The sequence below is a fragment of the Athene noctua genome, chromosome 3 (assembly GCF_965140245.1).
Source record: "Athene noctua chromosome 3, bAthNoc1.hap1.1, whole genome shotgun sequence".
Classification (NCBI taxonomy): Eukaryota; Metazoa; Chordata; class Aves; order Strigiformes; family Strigidae; genus Athene; species Athene noctua.
Window position 1 is genome coordinate 60,052,108 of NC_134039.1, and position 16,934 is coordinate 60,069,041.

Below are 16,934 nucleotides of genomic sequence, written 5' to 3' on the forward strand. Positions count from 1 at the left end.
GTAGTTTTTAGTGTGTTGCTAATGTGCATGAAATGAGGAGGCAGTAAGTATAACCTTACCTGTATCCTTCCTACCCTTTCCTTGTTGAAACAGGCTATCAATTGTCAGTAAAAGATACTGCAGAGTAAGAATTTCACAAGTTAAATACATAAAAGGTTACATGCTGCCTCGATCACAATTTGTTTCTGCAGAGAATTGGTTTATAGCTAGGTTAGATGTCTTTATCACCAGTGCCAAAAAGCCCATAGGAAAGAGGAGACAGATAAACAAATTGTGAAAGTGCTGCTGATGCAGATTAGTGGAAGGCTGGCTAACTGCTTTTAAAAAGCATTTTGTTCTGATGTCCAGCTTTGTCTACATACACATCACGGTGACATCCCAGGCCTAAACTGAATACATACAATAATTTATTTAATTTTCCTTTCAGAATATTTTGATGTAAGGTCTGACATTTCTCCCATAGTTAATCATGAAACCGGGCAATGTTTCTTACAGTTCCTTGTACTTTACTCATGAAAAACATTCACCGGTTTAAAAGGTATGATTAAGAGGAGCAGAGCTGGGGCCAAAAAAGGAAGCATGCAAAGAGAAAATAGATGTGTCCAATAACTTCTATTGAAAATCGGAGCCTTTCACTTAAAATCTGGTTTAAATCAGTAGCTGCTGAAACTCATTACCACAAAAATGATGGGTCTTCTGGTGCAGGCCCTGGCGTTGAGTCTTGGCAGTCTCTCAGCAGCTCCACAAGTGTACATGGCATCGCTTGGTTTCTCAGAACCTCTGAAAGATGGAAGACACCGTCTGCTTTGCAAGCCTTGCGAGGAAGAGACCCTAACCCGTGCCATTTGGTTCCCTGTAGGAAGCACATATGGGGAGAGATAGCTATTTGGTGGTCTGTATGAATTGAGGTTATTTGAGGAATTTGATCGCTACTACAGAGCCTGAGGGGGTCCGGGGACGAGCCTGGAGGTGCCCGAGTCCTGCCCTCTCAGGGTAAGGCTTTAGGCCCCCTGGCAGCGCCGAGCGGCCGAGAGCGCAGAGGGAGGCTGTGCCTGCGCCGCCGGTACCCGCTCGGCCCGAAAACGCCCGGGTGCCGGGGGGCCACCAGGGGCGGCCGCGGCCGGTCCCCTCGAGGCTTCGCCCGTCTGGGGAGGGGCAGCCATCCCTCCTGCCCCCGGGCTGGGGGAGCGTGGCCGGGAGGAATGGGGGGGAAGGAGGGACGGAGGGAGGGGAGAGGGAGGGAAGGAGGGAGGGAAGGAGGAGCCCCCTCCCTCCTTCCCCCCGCCGCGCACCCGGGCTCCTGCGATGTGGTGAGTCACAGGCAGGTCAGGACCGCGGCGGAGGGGCGGAGGGAGCCGCGGGGACCGGCTGATTTACCGCTGGGAGCCGCCACCAGCGCGGCGGAGGCGCCGGAGGGGAGGGCGCGCAGAGCCGGCCCGCAGCCCAGGTGCCGGGCGGGAGGCCCCTGCCCGCCGCGGCGCGCAGCCCCCGCCGCCCCCAGGTAGGGACGGCAGCGCGGGGCCGGGGCCGGGGCGCGGCTGCAGGGCGGCAGGGAGCGGACAGAGCCGCGCGGGGCCGCGGAGGTGCGCCGGGCTGCGCCCCGCTCCGCCCCGCCCCGCCCGGGCCGGGCCGGGTGCCGGGGCGAGGACCGCGGGAGCCAGCCCGCCGGGGTGCAGCGCTCGCCCCTCCGGCGGCAGTGCCGGCGCGCAGCCCGCTCCGCTCCGGTAAGGACCGGCAACCGCGGGGAAGAACGGGGCGAGCCGGGGGACGCGGGGAGCGGGATGACCCGGGAGCGGGGGAAGGACGGGAGCGGCCCGGGCGCCGCGCCGTGCCCCGCCCGGGAACTTCGCGGGAGCGCGGCGCCCGGGGCCGCCGCTGCCCTCCCCGGGGCAGGCAGCCTCCGCGCCGGGCGAGCGCCGCGGAGGCAGCCGAGCCGCGGAGCGGGGCCGCCGGCACCGGCTCGCCCCTGCCCGGCCGGGCTCCGCAGGGCGCCCGGACCGGGGGACGCCCGCGAAGTCGCTGCCGCGGGCAGGACAGGGCAGGGCAGGGCGGGCAGCGCTCCCCGGGCTGCGCGCCGCGGTGGGCGGCTTGCGGGGGCTCAGCGCGCTGCCCGCCCCTCCCCTCCCCGCTCCGCGGGCGCGGCAAGAGCGCGCAGCGGCGCCGGCGGCAGCAGCGCCCGGGTGCGGCGTCCGCTTGCGGCGGGGCTGTCCGCAACCCCCGCGGGGAAGTTCCAACTCGGAAACGGTGACTCCGAGGTGTGGGTTTGTGGTGGCCGGCCCGGCCGCCTTCCGTGAGGCTGAGGTCTCGGGGTGAGTCCGGGCGATTCCCCAAGTTGGGAATTTGTACTTGAGGGTTGTGCGGCGTTCACAGTGTTCCTTGCCCTCATATCCTGGTTTGGGCTTTTTTTTTTTTTTTCCTTCTATTTTTAAAATGCAGGATTTGCTTCAAATGGTAAATAATTCGCACCGTATAATGTAATTCCACCACTGTTTCCATGTCAGCGTCAAATAAGGTGGTCTTTGGCTTTATAAATACTAGGTGCACTCCTTAGAAATTGGAAGTTTCACACATACATCTTAAAATAGGGACTAATAATCGAGTAACAGTGATGTTTAACAAACTGTGCGTTTGTAACCTGCAGGAGGTTATTCAAGCTGCAATGCATGCTTTTCCCAAAGAACCTATGCCATGTGTGGTGGTTCATTTGCTTTCATCCTACAGGTGCTTTTTGCATTGTCCACCAGCAAAAAGAGGATGGTGTCTCTCTTTTTTTTTTCTTTCTTTTTTTTTTTTTAGATCTGAGAGGTTTGGATTTATAATCAGGCAAGATAAAGTGTCTCACATGTTTCTCTAAGAGCTGGTTAAATGTTTACAGATCATACACTGCAAGAGCAAAAGCTAGCCTTTGGCAGGAGCTGCATGTTGAAAACAAAGTAAGTTAGAGAATGACTGTATCACTTGTTCTTTGTGTGCTCTAATCCTTCAGCAGCACTGTAGGATTTTTTTTCTGACTGTCTTCTAACACAAACTGAATCATTTGGAAAAATGAATATTTTGTAAAACATTCATCTATTTACAGAAAAGAGAGTCAGCTGCTCTGCTTTTTTTTTGGGGGGGGGGAATGAAATGTCTTTATTATCTCATACAGCTTTTTTTTCCCTTTTTTTTTTTTTAATGCTTCAGAGGATAACCACTACATAGCAGTTCTTTACTGGTAAACTATATTGCACATGTTGTGGCTGGAGAGTGGTTCATGGAGGTGTCATTTGCTCAGGGGAGATGACAGTGCAGCCTATAGATGGACGGGAGCATACTGAGTCAGGGCAAGTCAGCCAGAAAGCCAAAACTCAACAGAGGTTCAATTGAACAGCTCATGAATGCGAAACTGAGTGGCAAACATTGTCCTCCCAGGACTACCTTTCTCATCCTGATTCTTCTGCACTTACAGTTTTCTGGTACCTTAGCTGATGACCCTTGTAACCTCATCCTGCTGGTCCAGTGCAATTGAAGGGGCCAACCCACCTACTCTCTTTCTTCTATGATCTGCAAATGACTGCTCTGTAATTTTCAACTTGGAGGAGAAATTCAAAGCCTGCTGTCTTCCAAGTCTGGCTTCCAGGACTCCAGAGAGTAACTGGCACAGCTGGGTGCAGTGCAAGAGCAGCAGCCTGCCCTTCACAGCCGCAAAGGGAACCTGATGCAGGCAACATGCTGCACTGGAGTAGCCAGAAAGCCAGAGCTGCAGCAGTGGGAGTCCCAGACCTCTGGATGATCTGCTTTCTACCACTGTTGCTTTGCGGTGGTGATGTGTCTAGACTTTATTCACTTCAGGCAGGAAACAAGGAGAGGTTCTGCATCTCTGTGTGTGTTTGTGGAATATCTAGTGTAAGGGAAATCCTGATTGGGCTCTCTCAGCACACCTGAAACACACATCATTTCTTGACAAGAAAGTGATAGAGTAGCTGAATAGCGTTTCCTGAAACTACAGGAGCATGAAACCCAAAAGGGAGTTACAGCATCTCTGTGGTGCAAAAGAGAAGGAATGAGTTGCAGTATGTGATACTTCAAACAAACCTTCTTAAGATTTTGGGTGGCAACCACGCCTTCGTGGCTGGTTCCTGTGAAACCCTTATGTCCAGGCTTCCCACCTCCTTATTTCTGCCTTGCTGGCTGGCCTTTGAGCCGGTGGCACAATTTTATGTTTCATTAGGCTGTTACCCTCAGCCAAGACATCAACCTGTGCATCTTGTTTGCTGTGGCCACAGCCTGTGATTTTTGCCTCCCACACAGAGGTTGTAGCTGGTAATTAAACCCATGGAACTCACCACCGACGGTCATGCCATGTGGTCCTGAGCAGCATGCCATCACTGAGGACGCAGGACCATGGCTCTGCAGAGGACTCTGTGGATGGCACCTCTTTGCCACAGCCAAGCCAGGAAGGTTTTCTGTTGTTCTCTCCTTGTAAAATGTTGTGTTTTTCTTGGCAATGGTTTTAACAAATCTGAATCTCATACACAGTGACTGAGGCAAGCATGTTAGCAGAAGCCATTTTTAAATCAGTTTCCTTACCCAGGGGAAATGTACTATAGACAGGGCCTTCAGGAAACGAATAATTAGGTGACCTTTTTCCCCCCAGAATATCAGGTCTGTTTTATGTAGAGCTGTTTGAAGTCACACAAATTCTCATTACTCTCCAAATCTCTAACCTTGCCTTGTTTAAGATACCTTTTAGGAAATCAAATCAGTGTTTCAATCTAATTTCCAAAGGCATTCAAACACATGGTATGTGTGCTAACTTGTTTCCTCTAGCATTAACAAATCTAGCAAATTGCCAAGCTATTTGCCTTCAGGAAAACGATGATGTTGTACAAGAAGATAAAGTATATTTTTCCCTCCAGTTTTAAACATTAGAAAAATAAAGGAGAGGTGAAGTTATCAGACCAAATTGGTCTAGGGTATAGCTCCTTTGAATGAAACAGTGTTCCCAAGTAGATTGCCTCTTTTTTTTATCTGCTCTGAGACTTTTTAGTTGTGATCTTTTTCAGTCACTTGATGTGGCTGGATGGTGACTGAGTCCCCTTGGCTGAGATGGACCTTCCTTGAATTAGTTGCAATTGAGTACACCAAATACCAAAGTGAAAAATAGAAGTGGAGATAAGAATTTGAGGGCTTTATAACCCTCAAATGTTAAGGGTTTTATAATGCTCATTTTAAGGAGATGGTGTGTGCATAACCCAGATGCAGGGTGCATGCAGTGCAAACAGGGAGGTGGTGGGTGCCCTGAAACCCCTCTCCTCCGCCTCTCTCCTCAGCACACCAGCCTCCAGGGAGGCAAATGCCTTAGAGCATTTCATTTTTCAAGCAGGTGTCAATAACGGAAGAGTTTCGGTAATGCTGAGGACTTTAATAAGCTCAAAATACTTACACAAAAAAAGCACCTTGTTTATCCTACAGCTCTGTGATAGCCTCTTCTGCTTGTCCCAAGAAAAGGAACATGAAATTGTCCTGTTGTATGGAAGGCATCAGAAGGGATCGCATTTGAATTCATGATAAATTTGGTTGCAAATGCATGCAAAAGGAAAATTGCCGAATGCTTTCAGGAGATTGTCATTTTGCTCAAGTGTTCACACTGTGGCCATCGCCATGGTATTTGATAGCTATCCAATTTGTTGTGTACATGGCAGCTTTAACTTCTCTTTGAAGGGTCACATTGGCATATCTTTTTTTCCTGTAGTCACAGGGAAATAACAATTTCTGTTTAGGTTGCTTTCCTCTATAGTAGCTCCTTCATTTTGACGTTTATCCAACTAAACTGTGTCAGAATCTTTTTGACATGTATGGGTATTCTGCAAAGGATCAGTGACCTAGCTTGATAAATTTAAAAAATCAGCAATATAACTAAATATGTGACATTTATTGAAATTCATTCTTTGCTGTGGAGCTACTTTCTTTCAAAAATATTGAGAGTAGTAAGGGATTGCAGCTGCAATTTGATTAAATATACAGTTGTTACCATTTGCCTTCTGAAAATTGATTCCCTCCCCTCCCTGTCCCCCAGCTTGACATGCTTATTGATTAAAAACTCTGCGCTGGCCTAAGCCAGCATATATTTGTTAGTGTTCTTGAGCTTCCCATGCAAGTTCAGACAGGCTCTCAACTGTGGAAGCTGACTCTACTCCTAAGCTGTTGGAAATGGTAAGGTTCCTTAGCAATTGTTTTAAACTATATGATGACACATCTTTGAACCCCATTGTACGAAGGAAAAATACCTTCTGACTGGAGAGAGATTTCCTGTTTATGTGTGTGTTTGCTGGAATTAAGCCTTCCCCTGTGTGTTGGCCGAGGGGTTTTTTTTGTAATCCAAAATGGCATCATGGCAAGTCACCTCCAGAGTTTATTTTTTGGACAGGATACAGGTCTTTTATTTTCAAAATAGCATGGATCTCGAGTTGATGATGAAGTATAGGGGCCTCCCAGTTACACTTCTACAAGCAGACTCAGTTAATTGAGGCAGTACAGTTATAAAGATAGCTAGATTTAGGCAGTAATTAACTTTTATTGACAATATTATACAATGTAAGTTGTTCACTTCCCACACAGGAAGTTTTTGGCTTCAGGCAGATGTTCTTTCAGCATAAGAATATGAAATTTGCCAAATGTATGATTTATTTTATTATATAAAATGGCTAGAATCATAGCTTTGGTTGTGACTGAAGAGAGTCCCATGCAATCTTCTGATTCTCTTTATAGAGGAAAGAGTAGCACAACAGGTGGCCTCTAGGCAAAAGCCCAACTGCAGGAGGATTGCATGCAGTACCTGAAGGGCTTTCAGCTGTGTAGATATGGGCAGATGACCAAAAAATTAAGCGTGTGTAATACTCCTGCCTCTTGGTATCTGGGGTGCATAGGTTTGTGAGCTTGTAGTGTGCCTCTGCACCCGACATGCCATAGCTGAACCCCTTTCACAGCAGAGGGTTGGTGTTAAGAAACTCAAAAAAGCATTTTGCCTCTAACAGTAACGAGGCTGGACCACCCTGAGTTTAGGCAGTAAAGTTATGGATATTTATTAAATACAGCATTAAGGTTTCTGGTTTGCTTCAAATGATGGTCGTTTTAAACAACTGTCTGGGACTGGGAGAAACCTGGACTAATGGACTGATTACGCCTAGTGTTTGTTAGGGCTGAGAGCCACATGGCCCTGGTGCAGGATGTCCGTGCCCAGCCCAGCTGTGCTGGCTCCTGCCCCTGCCCACATCTGTCAGAACATTGCCCTCAGCTGAATTCCAGTCCCTCTACCACCCACCACAGTGGCTTGGACCGACAACACATGCAGGTCTTAAGCAGCTTACCTTTTATACCTTCTTTTGTGGTTGTGCTACTTGCCTGGTAGGAACCATGGGCAAGACTGTGGCCTCATGGTTGTCCCTCAGAGTTTTACCAGTGACTTTTCATGGACGCTGGGTTTAGCACTGCCTTTGTGTGTGTTTGAACAGTATTTGCAAAATGGAGTTCCTCTCCTTCACCTTTAATAGAAGATTGAGGTATCTTTTTCCATGTGAAATTTTGCTTATTAATATTTGTGAAAATTGATAATTCCTGCAGGACCTATTTATTTTTGTCTAAATTTTGTGCAAACAAAAATCCTTTCTGAGCATGTCTAATGAGCAGATGAAAACAATTACCACCTATAGTTAGAATTCCAAACTTACTTATTTTCCCCTTATTTTAGGAGATAATATTTCTGTTTCTTTATTTTATAGTTTGTTTGAGCTGGATTCTGAATCACACCTTTCATTTACTTCGTTGTTTCCATATTGAAACTTTTTAGCTAGCATGGTTTCAAGCTTGGTAGAGGTGTACTGTGCCATGTGAATGCGTAGAGACATGCATGTTATTTTATTGTTTTGTCTTTAGCTTTATCGTGAATAAGAATTGCTTTTTGGATTGGTTGGCTGAAACTAAATTACAAAAATTTCAGGACCATAAGAGATATTTATTAAGACCTTGGGTTTTTCTTCTCCCCCTGCTCACACCTCCGCCATGGATGACCCTATGAGGATAAAAGTAGCAGGTTTCCAAGTAACCCCAGCCTTTGAGAAAATTCCCAAATCTGTGGGTTGTCCTAAATTCGTGACTAGAAAAGAACATGTTTTACTCTAAAACTGAAATACCTACACAAGCAGTAACTGCACAAGCTTTATCTGTCTTCAGATATATTGCTGGGGTAACTGAGGCTTGGATTTCTCTCTATCTTTAAGACTGTTATACAGCCAAAATTGTATTAGGATTTCTGTTACGGGAATTATATATCCTTTTATGTTATATATCCTCATATCTGTTATGGGTATTATTATACCATTTTCATGTGTCTTCATGACAGGTGTCTCCTCATCCAAAAATACCAGGTTCTGTTTGTTACATCTGAGGAATCAGGATAAAGCAGAGAGGCAGTTTTGCAGAAGACAATGAAAGGTGTTGGCAGTTGAATTCATGTCAAAAATTGATTAATTCCTCTTTTCTAATGTCATTGAAAATGTTAAATAAATTACTGGAGTTATTTTCTAGCAAGTAGGTACTAATTTTAAATGTTATGTATTACTGTCTTGCAAAACCATTGCTTAAATACTTTAGGTTTATTGCTTTTGCTCTTTGGATTTGAGGCCAATATTTTTCCCAGAGAAAAATGTTTCTTGTTAAAACTCGGTATTTGATATCATTCTTACAAATGCCCAAAGCTGCAGTGGGAAAAAAAAAAAAATACAATCGCAATATTAATAATGCTTTAAAGTGAAGGTAAAATGCAAACAGTATTGGACTCCAGTGAAGCAGTGAGCTGGTGTGGAGCTCCCTATGTGATTAAGCACTTCTGCATCAGAGAATACAATCCAAATTTCACCCTGAAAAATGTGTTTACCATCCATTCAAATCAGTGGAAGATGTGTGTGTTTGAAGATGCAATTTAGTCCACAGTAGGTGATTGAAAACTTTATCTTAACTGTTGTTTAACCCTTATGATGAAGGAAAGCTTTGGCATCGACTTTGCTGTTGCCTTCCTGTTTGTGTTTAAAGACAGAGTGCTGCATGATAATGAGTTTTATCCTTGTTTGTGTTTGCAGTGCTTCCAAATAGTGAATGGGGGTGTTCCCTCAGCCAGGATATCGGTGCCTTTAGTTAAACTCAGGGTACAAGTACATTCCATCACCTTCAGTGAAAACTATACAAGTGTTGAGAACAGGTGTAGAAGACCCACACTTGTGCTATGGTTTTATTTCTGTGCTTTGCTTTGTTTTCCTCATTTCCTAGTATTTAGTGTTTATTAATCTTATTGTAGTCAGAATCTGAAATTCCCAAATGTCTGTTTTTCTTGATATTGCAAACACTGGCCTTACGGAGAACATGGCACGGTGGCAACATTTCACTGTGTCCTTTTGTCTTGTCAGAAGATTAAATAGCTTCTTCTCTGGGAATGTCCTCTCCTGTGACATTCTCCAGAGCTTGCCAGGTGTCCATCTTGGCTCTTCAGTCAGATTTACATAACGGGAAAATCCTACTGAATCCACCCAGCATAAGTTTTTGAACCATCCTATGAAATTTAAATTAGTTCTATTTGTGTGTCAGAACTGCAAGATGTTAAAACCCCATTTCATTTTATCTGCCATTAAATCCCATATAATTCAGTTACTATTCTTTGTATCAAATTCCATTAGATTTTTGTCTTTATTATCCCAATCTTATGTATACAAAAGAGGTGAATAGCAAGGCATGTCCATTTGCGAGAAAGGGATGGTTTCCTCCCTCTCCTGGTTATGTTCAGAAAGACCTGACCAACAACGTTTATCTTTTTTTTCCTGGATAACTATGGCAGACTACATGAGAGGAGGAGCTCTGAATGCAGAGAATGCTAATAGAAGTTGGGAGAAATTACAGTGAGACAGGAGGTAGGTAAAGTCAGCTCAGAATGCATGAAATGACAAAAATTATTAATGACCTTCTAATTGCAGAACTGAATCCCATATTTTTCCTTAAGGAATAAAAAGGGAAAACACTGTGCATGGTCATTATCAGTCAGAAGGACCATTCGCCAGTTCTCTGGAGTTTTCTTTCATTCTGAAAACACATTTACAAAAACAAGTATGTGTTTATTCTTCCTCAGGTGTAAGCTACCATGATAAAATGAGCTGGGGGAGAGCTCGGAGACATCTTTGCTGCTTCCTGAAAATTGCCGCGTGGTTTTGTTTGTTTGTTTGTTTTCAAATTGAGAGATTTTCATATAACATGCTTTGAAAGAACTCCCTTTATGCAAATAATACCACACGTCTCACGTAAACTAAACACAAGCTGGGCCAACCTCTGCCTGTAGATAAGCAAGCCTGGCTTCCAGAGTTCCCCTGACTGCAGCCGGAGGGCTTCCTGATTATCTGAGGAGACTATGCACCCAAAATCCCTGCAGGGCTCAGAAATAAGGTAACAACCAGTGAATTGTTTTCACAGTACAAAAAGCCTTTCAGGAAGCAGGAAGGAGCAATAAAAGGTGGCTAAAGAATAAGAATGTACCGCTTTCCATTCTGGAAGAGGCAAATCTGAAGGTAGGTTATTTACGAGACCTCCATCATATGCTATTAATAGGGAGTAAAAGCCCATCAGTCAAATACGTGACTAGGCATGGTTTTTAGGGATTTCAAAGACATATGAAAAGATAATGCCCGTGTCCATTAGCTAGTTACTTGGAAATGCAGTGTAATTTAGTTTTTCTTTAAAGAGTAATGATTATCTTCATTAACAATATATGATTTTTAAAGATTTACTCTTCTGCACCTCTCATCCCTGTTAAGTTATGCCTTCTGCATCTCAGTATTTACCCTGTATCATCTATTGCTCATTTTAAATGAGATGATATTGAGATTCTGTCATGTCAACAGATCTTCTACCTTTCAGGCTGTCTTAAGCACCCTGTTTTCTAGTCCTTAGTCAGCTCAACTATCACAGGAATCAATGAGAATATTGTTTGCATAAAGATGGTGGAGTCAAGTCTTGGAAAGGTGGTAGCTTCACAGTAAAAGAAATGTAACTTATCCTGACAAATCTTAGATCCAAAACCAGGCTCTCATGTGAAGGCCCAGATGCATAAGAGTTTAGATCTGTCCCATCATTCACCTCCAACAGCTGTATCTTCAAATTTAAATTTCTCAAGTGAGTAATTATTAATCACACAAGTAGTCTAGTTTTCTATCTAAACATGACATACATGGTGCTAGTAAGTATTACAATATAATTTAAATATTTTAAGTAGGAGCAGGGATGTAAAAGAAAATGTTTTTTTTAAATGGCAGTGACTTTTGTTCGGTGCTTGAAGTATTGAATTGAGTGGTTTCAACTACTTAACAAAACCTCATGCTCAGGAGCAATTGTTGTAATATAAATTAAAAACATACATTAACTGAAATTTCCAATTTTACCACTGCCATTTTATTTTCCTTTTGGATAAGCAGACCAAGATTAAAATTATGGGTAAGATCCAGAGAGGCTACTTTGCCATCTAAAATGGGGTTTAGAGTGAGTTCAGGGCATAAGTCCAAGAAGGGGATCCAGAAAGCTAACACTCTATGGCCATGAAGCTCTCAGGTGCTTAGATTAACCAGTGTCTGCACTTTGTGCTCAATCTCACTTTCCCTGGATCTCACCTGAGCTTCAGCTCCCCAGAAGAAGAAATCACATGGAACAGTAAGAGGCCCTGGATCCTGGCTGGGTTACAGCTCCCAGCTAAGTGTGTTTGCAGTCCCCAGACAGGATGGAGCCAGGCACCAAAGACGGGTCCTGCTGCTGACAGGCAGACTCCAGTCCCACGCTCAATCCCCTTTCTTCCTCCTGGCCTGCTCAGCTCTGAAGCATGAGGACCTCTTTGTCTCGTAGGATCACATCCACACCTTCCTCTGTCTGTATCTCCCCACTTGGACAGGAGAAGAGCGAGGAACAGCTATCAGGGTGGGATGCTGGATCTCTCAAGGCAGAAAAGCAGTAGAGTGCAGGCAGGGGCTGCCTGCAGCCAGGGGAGGGCAGGTGACGGAGGGGCAGAGCCAACCCCCAGTCCCAGATTTAGACCTTTGGCTAACCTGTTCATGCAGTGATGAAGACCATGGTTTTCAATCATCCCCTTTATGGCAAGCACCATCCTACAGCTCAGCCTTGCAATGCTGTGCCTGTTGTAAACACAGGCACTAAGCCCTTCATGTTTTGGAGGTGTTTTGTAAGAATGAGCTAATTTATCCTCATGTCACCCCAATGAGAAGTGTAAATACTCTGAAGTCTGGAAACAGCCTCTTTGCTTATGTCACAAACTCCTTGAATCGGGATCCAGATTTCCAAAGGAGACACTCTAGGGTCTGAAGAAGTCCAAAACCTGGTACCAGGCCCTGTATAAACAAAAGCCTCTGAGAGCAGCAGTTGCACATTTAAGCTCCCCAGGTTTCCCCAAAATGAGGGGAAGAGACAGGCTGAAAGAAAATAAATGAAGCAGCTGAACAATCTGTTCAAAAAAAAAAAAAAAGACTCCATTAGCATAAAAAACTCAGATTGTTCAGCCATCCCTGAACACCTTCTACAAACTATTGAGCTTTTCAGCATCTTCTGAAGGTCAAGCAGAATGTTTCAGCATAAAAGCTGTGGCTGACAGACCCTCACTGAGGGACATCTGCCAAAAAAACAGGAGCTGAGGCTGCTCCAGATCAACCACTCTCCTGATTGCAGCTGTGACACTGTTGCCTCTGGTGAGAGCCAGGATGTCAGATAGGCTGGTCCCAGTCCATTTTGGGATTTATGAACACTGGTACCGTAAAGTCCTTGGAAGCAGATCATGAATCACAGGTTCACAGCAAGGCAGCAGTCATGCCAATGAGCCATCATTAACTCAGTGTCTAAACTGAGTGAAAGTAGGGCATCAGTTAAAGTGCATTGCAATAACATAAACTTGCAGTGACAAAAGTGAGGTCAGCATTAAAAAGGAAAGGTCATAACCTCTTAACCAAACACAGATGGGAAATGAATGCTATCCTTGACATTGCTCCTGTTTTGATTATCAAAAAGCTGCTATGAAGCTGAGTAGACCATCAGGTTATTAACTTTGGTATCAGATAAAGGATGTGTTCTGCTAAGCTAAGGCATAAATACAGACTTCATTACTTTCACTAGCCCATTTACAAACACGGCCAATTCAGTTTTATTTGTAACTGTTCTGAGGATTTGCACCACATTTTTACTTGGGGCAAAGACCACCAAGTTAGTTTTGCATAGTGGCAGTTTGTGTTTGGTGGGGCTATTTACCTCAAACAAAACATTACATGATCATAGTTACGCTGCTTATGGAGCCAGCTTGGACATGGAAGGAGTGCAGTCTGCTTTCCAGCACTAAATGTAATACATGTGAACAAATCACAGTATCAGCCCAACAGGCTGTGCTGGGCCAGACTACTTCAGCAGCCTCACAAAAGTTCCTGTATGCAAGGAGGGGGCTTGGAAGCAACCTTAAAGGCCTCTGTGCAGTGCTGGCACAGGTCCATGAGCAGAGCTTTTTCCCAGTTTCTCCTTTACCTGGATAAGCCACCCCCAGCAGCTGAGTAAAGGAGAGGTGACAGTCTTATTCCAGCCCTTGGGCGAACTTTATAAATCCAGGTGCCCAGCTCACTCTTAAAGATGTGCTGATCTTGCTGGGACCCTGCACAAAGCTTCACTGCGACATCTCGGCTTGACAAGCTATGTATCAAGCAAAGTGTCAGCAACCTATTGGAAATCCTTGACCCTAGGTTTTGTCACTAATCTGCCCTGTGGCTCTTGGAGACACATTGCCTGAGAAGGGTGAAGTCATGGCACCCCAGTGGCATGTTTTATGTGTGCCCACGGAGCAGAAAAACCACCGCCTGACACTGTCCTGCCAGCTCTTTCAGAGAAAAGAACAGAGCCAGCACAATTTCTTTTGCTTGGTATGCTAGGTATTTGTACCACACCTTGGAGAAATTGGACTTCTTGGGTTTTAGTTGGCGTTATTATTATACATATTATATTTACTATGACGTCAAAAGGAAACACGATAATTTGGTGTGCATATAGATTCCTTGGTACAGTTCTTATAATATATATACTTTATCATCGCCATCTATTGATGTACAGAACTTTTATTTTTTAAAAGAGATTAATGTTTGGCTATGAATAGTTATTGTCTCAGGGACTCCTAAGAACCATTAGCACCAAATGACAATTAAACTGCAGGAAGTGCCCTGCATCAAGATCATTCATAATTGCTGTTAGAACATTTAGATCAAATCTGTATGCTGTCTTGGTTACTCAATGGCTATCTGCCTCTTAATCTTTTTCATTTTATGACCCATGCCATTCCTTTAATTACCACAGTATGGAAGGCTGTTAGCTTTACAAGACCGAAAAGGCTTCCAAAATCTGCTCTGCATTTCAATACAAGAATTCAGGTAGATAGATGTAATAACCATAAAGCATAAAGTAGAAAATCCAAGTAAGTACTGAGAGTAGTTAAGGGTATTGAGCTAAAACTGTTTGCAGCCAGGTTTGCCAACTTGACCCTTTACAAAAGGAGGAACTACATTCCAAGGAAATTACACTGTCCCCATTCTGTACAGACAACCACAGAATGCTCAGACTCATACAAAAAGTTGATCAACAGGATCGACTCAGAAATACAAGAAAACTACTTTTTCCTACTGTGTTTTTATCACACCAAAAAGGACATGCATCTTTAGCTGAGCTTGTGTGACTTCCTCGGTGAAGCAGGGCACGTATCTGCATTTATCTCAACTGGGTAGAGTCAATAAAGGTCTTTGCTTTGCATATGCAGTGAAAATACATTAAGAGATTAATTAGTCTGTCCAAACACGTGAAAAATTGGGAGTGAAACCCAAATATCTCCATATTGACTCCCCTGAAACAGAAGACCAACATTACAATACAATAACAAGCATAACATGTCATTCTACCCCACGCAGCTCCTTTTCTACTTGGACTGAATAAGATGTTCATGTGTCAGTTGTCAGGCTGAATTATTTGCTGCAGATACCAAGCTTAAGTCTGTGCTAGAACTGGATTTATTTTACTACCAGTGTAGGGGTAAAGAGTCACAATAGCATCACAGGTATTTTCTTTCTGAAGCTCCACAATTGCTGGCTTGCATTTCAGATGAATGGAGTGGATCAATAGTGTTGTGTTGTTCAAAGTTTACTGTTTTCCTGCCATCATGAAACAATATAATAATTTTTAAAAAAACCTCCCATCCTTACGCATCCAGGTATGGAAAGCTATCCTCCTGTATTTAAAGATCCAAAACCATCTGGAAATATAAGCATGAACAACGAAGGACCTATCTTGTTGTGGGTATTTCATCCCTGTTTTTCAATTATTCTTAGTATATTTTGAACTTCTTTTTTAGTTCCTATTCTTTGTGGAATTGATTCCTCAGCCCTTAGAATGATTACCACTTCCTCACATAAGAAATTTCCCTGAATCCCAACAAGCGTTATATACTACCTTTTAAATTAGTCTTTTTGAGCAATGTATAGTTCTTGATCTGCTCCATTTATTTGTAATATATCAGTGAGTGTTTGCTGAGGTTTGTTACGAAAGAACCTGTAGTGCCACTTTAGCCCATCAGAACAAAAAATTATTTAAAAAATCCAGTTGTGCTACAGACCCAAGAAATGAATTGGCTTTAGGATGTTAAAATCTGAAGCAAGTTTCAGAGAAAACACTCTGCACTGCACTTCATTGCACTGCAGGACACCTACAAGAAAAATAATGCTAAATGAGTATAAGAATAGCATTTTCTCCACTGCAAAAGATAGATTAATGTTCTTGTGTTGCAATGCCTGTTAAAAATAAACCTGGCAGACAACAAAAATGCTTCTATTGCTAGCTGCTGTGAATTACAACGGTATATTGGACCCGGTGATAGACCATGTATAGTAAAGAGTATATTTTATACAGGGAGAACTTAGATTCTGGTTTTTGTTTGAATAAAAAGTCATACAGATCAGTTGAACATGTTAATGAAAGCAGTTTCTTCTGACACACATGACTGCACTGGATAAGTAGAGGATTTAGTTTAATGGTGAATCCTTCAGCAATCACCTAGGCTGTGCCCTGTGCACCAGTTCTTCACCATCAGCCGTCTGCATGCCCGCACACCTCTTGGAGTACCATAGGAACCTCCTAGCTCTGTTATGAATTAATTTATGACCTAATTCACGAACTCCTGTGATTCTATGCACTGGAAAAATGCATCATGTTAGTGTACGTGCCATGCTACAAGAAAATTACGTTCCCACCTTAGTCAGGATGAGTAACCTAAACTGGAGTTGAAATAGTGCTGAAGACAAGGGAACATGGATTTTAACTCAGATTAGCCATTTGAATTCAGCTCAGGGATCATTTGTGTGTTTGTTGCTGACTCTCAGATTTCCTTGTTCTCTCTGTTATTTTAACTCAAGGTAGCTAAATCATGTTAGCAATTCTGACATAAGAACATTCTTAATCTGTGGACATCATAGAAAATAGATTAACTTCAGTAAGTGTTTTACCAATCTTGTCTACAGATGCAATCGGTTAATTGAAAAGTCTGATGAAGACACATCCACTGTGGGCTTAGTCTGTTGAAGCTGATGCCAGTGCTGCCGACAGATTTACAACAACAGATTAAAGTTGGAGGGATGGAGCTGTTATCATCTCCCCCTCTCATTTGCCCTGTCCTGTTAAATGATGCTGTTGTCTGCATGGCAGAGCCTCTGATTCACAGGGAATCAGGTCCTGAGTTGGCATGGCTTTTGGCCCAAGATAACAAAGTGAACTGAACTCTCAGGAGCCGTAATCACTAGGGTTATCCTGTATAAATTTGCCACCGCAGGTCTGTCAGAGCCCAAAGT

General features: G+C 43.8%; 1 protein-coding gene across 1 annotated transcript in view; it reads left to right on the forward strand.

Moving 5' to 3' along the window:
- The first annotated feature begins 1,320 nt into the window (after positions 1-1,320).
- The window catches only part of MET (MET proto-oncogene, receptor tyrosine kinase), a 91,440-nt gene continuing 75,826 nt past the window's right edge, over positions 1,321-16,934 (forward strand). The window contains exon 1 of the mRNA XM_074903134.1: positions 1,321-1,501. The gene's annotated coding sequence lies outside the window, so the exon portion shown is untranslated. The remainder of the gene's footprint in view (positions 1,502-16,934) is intronic.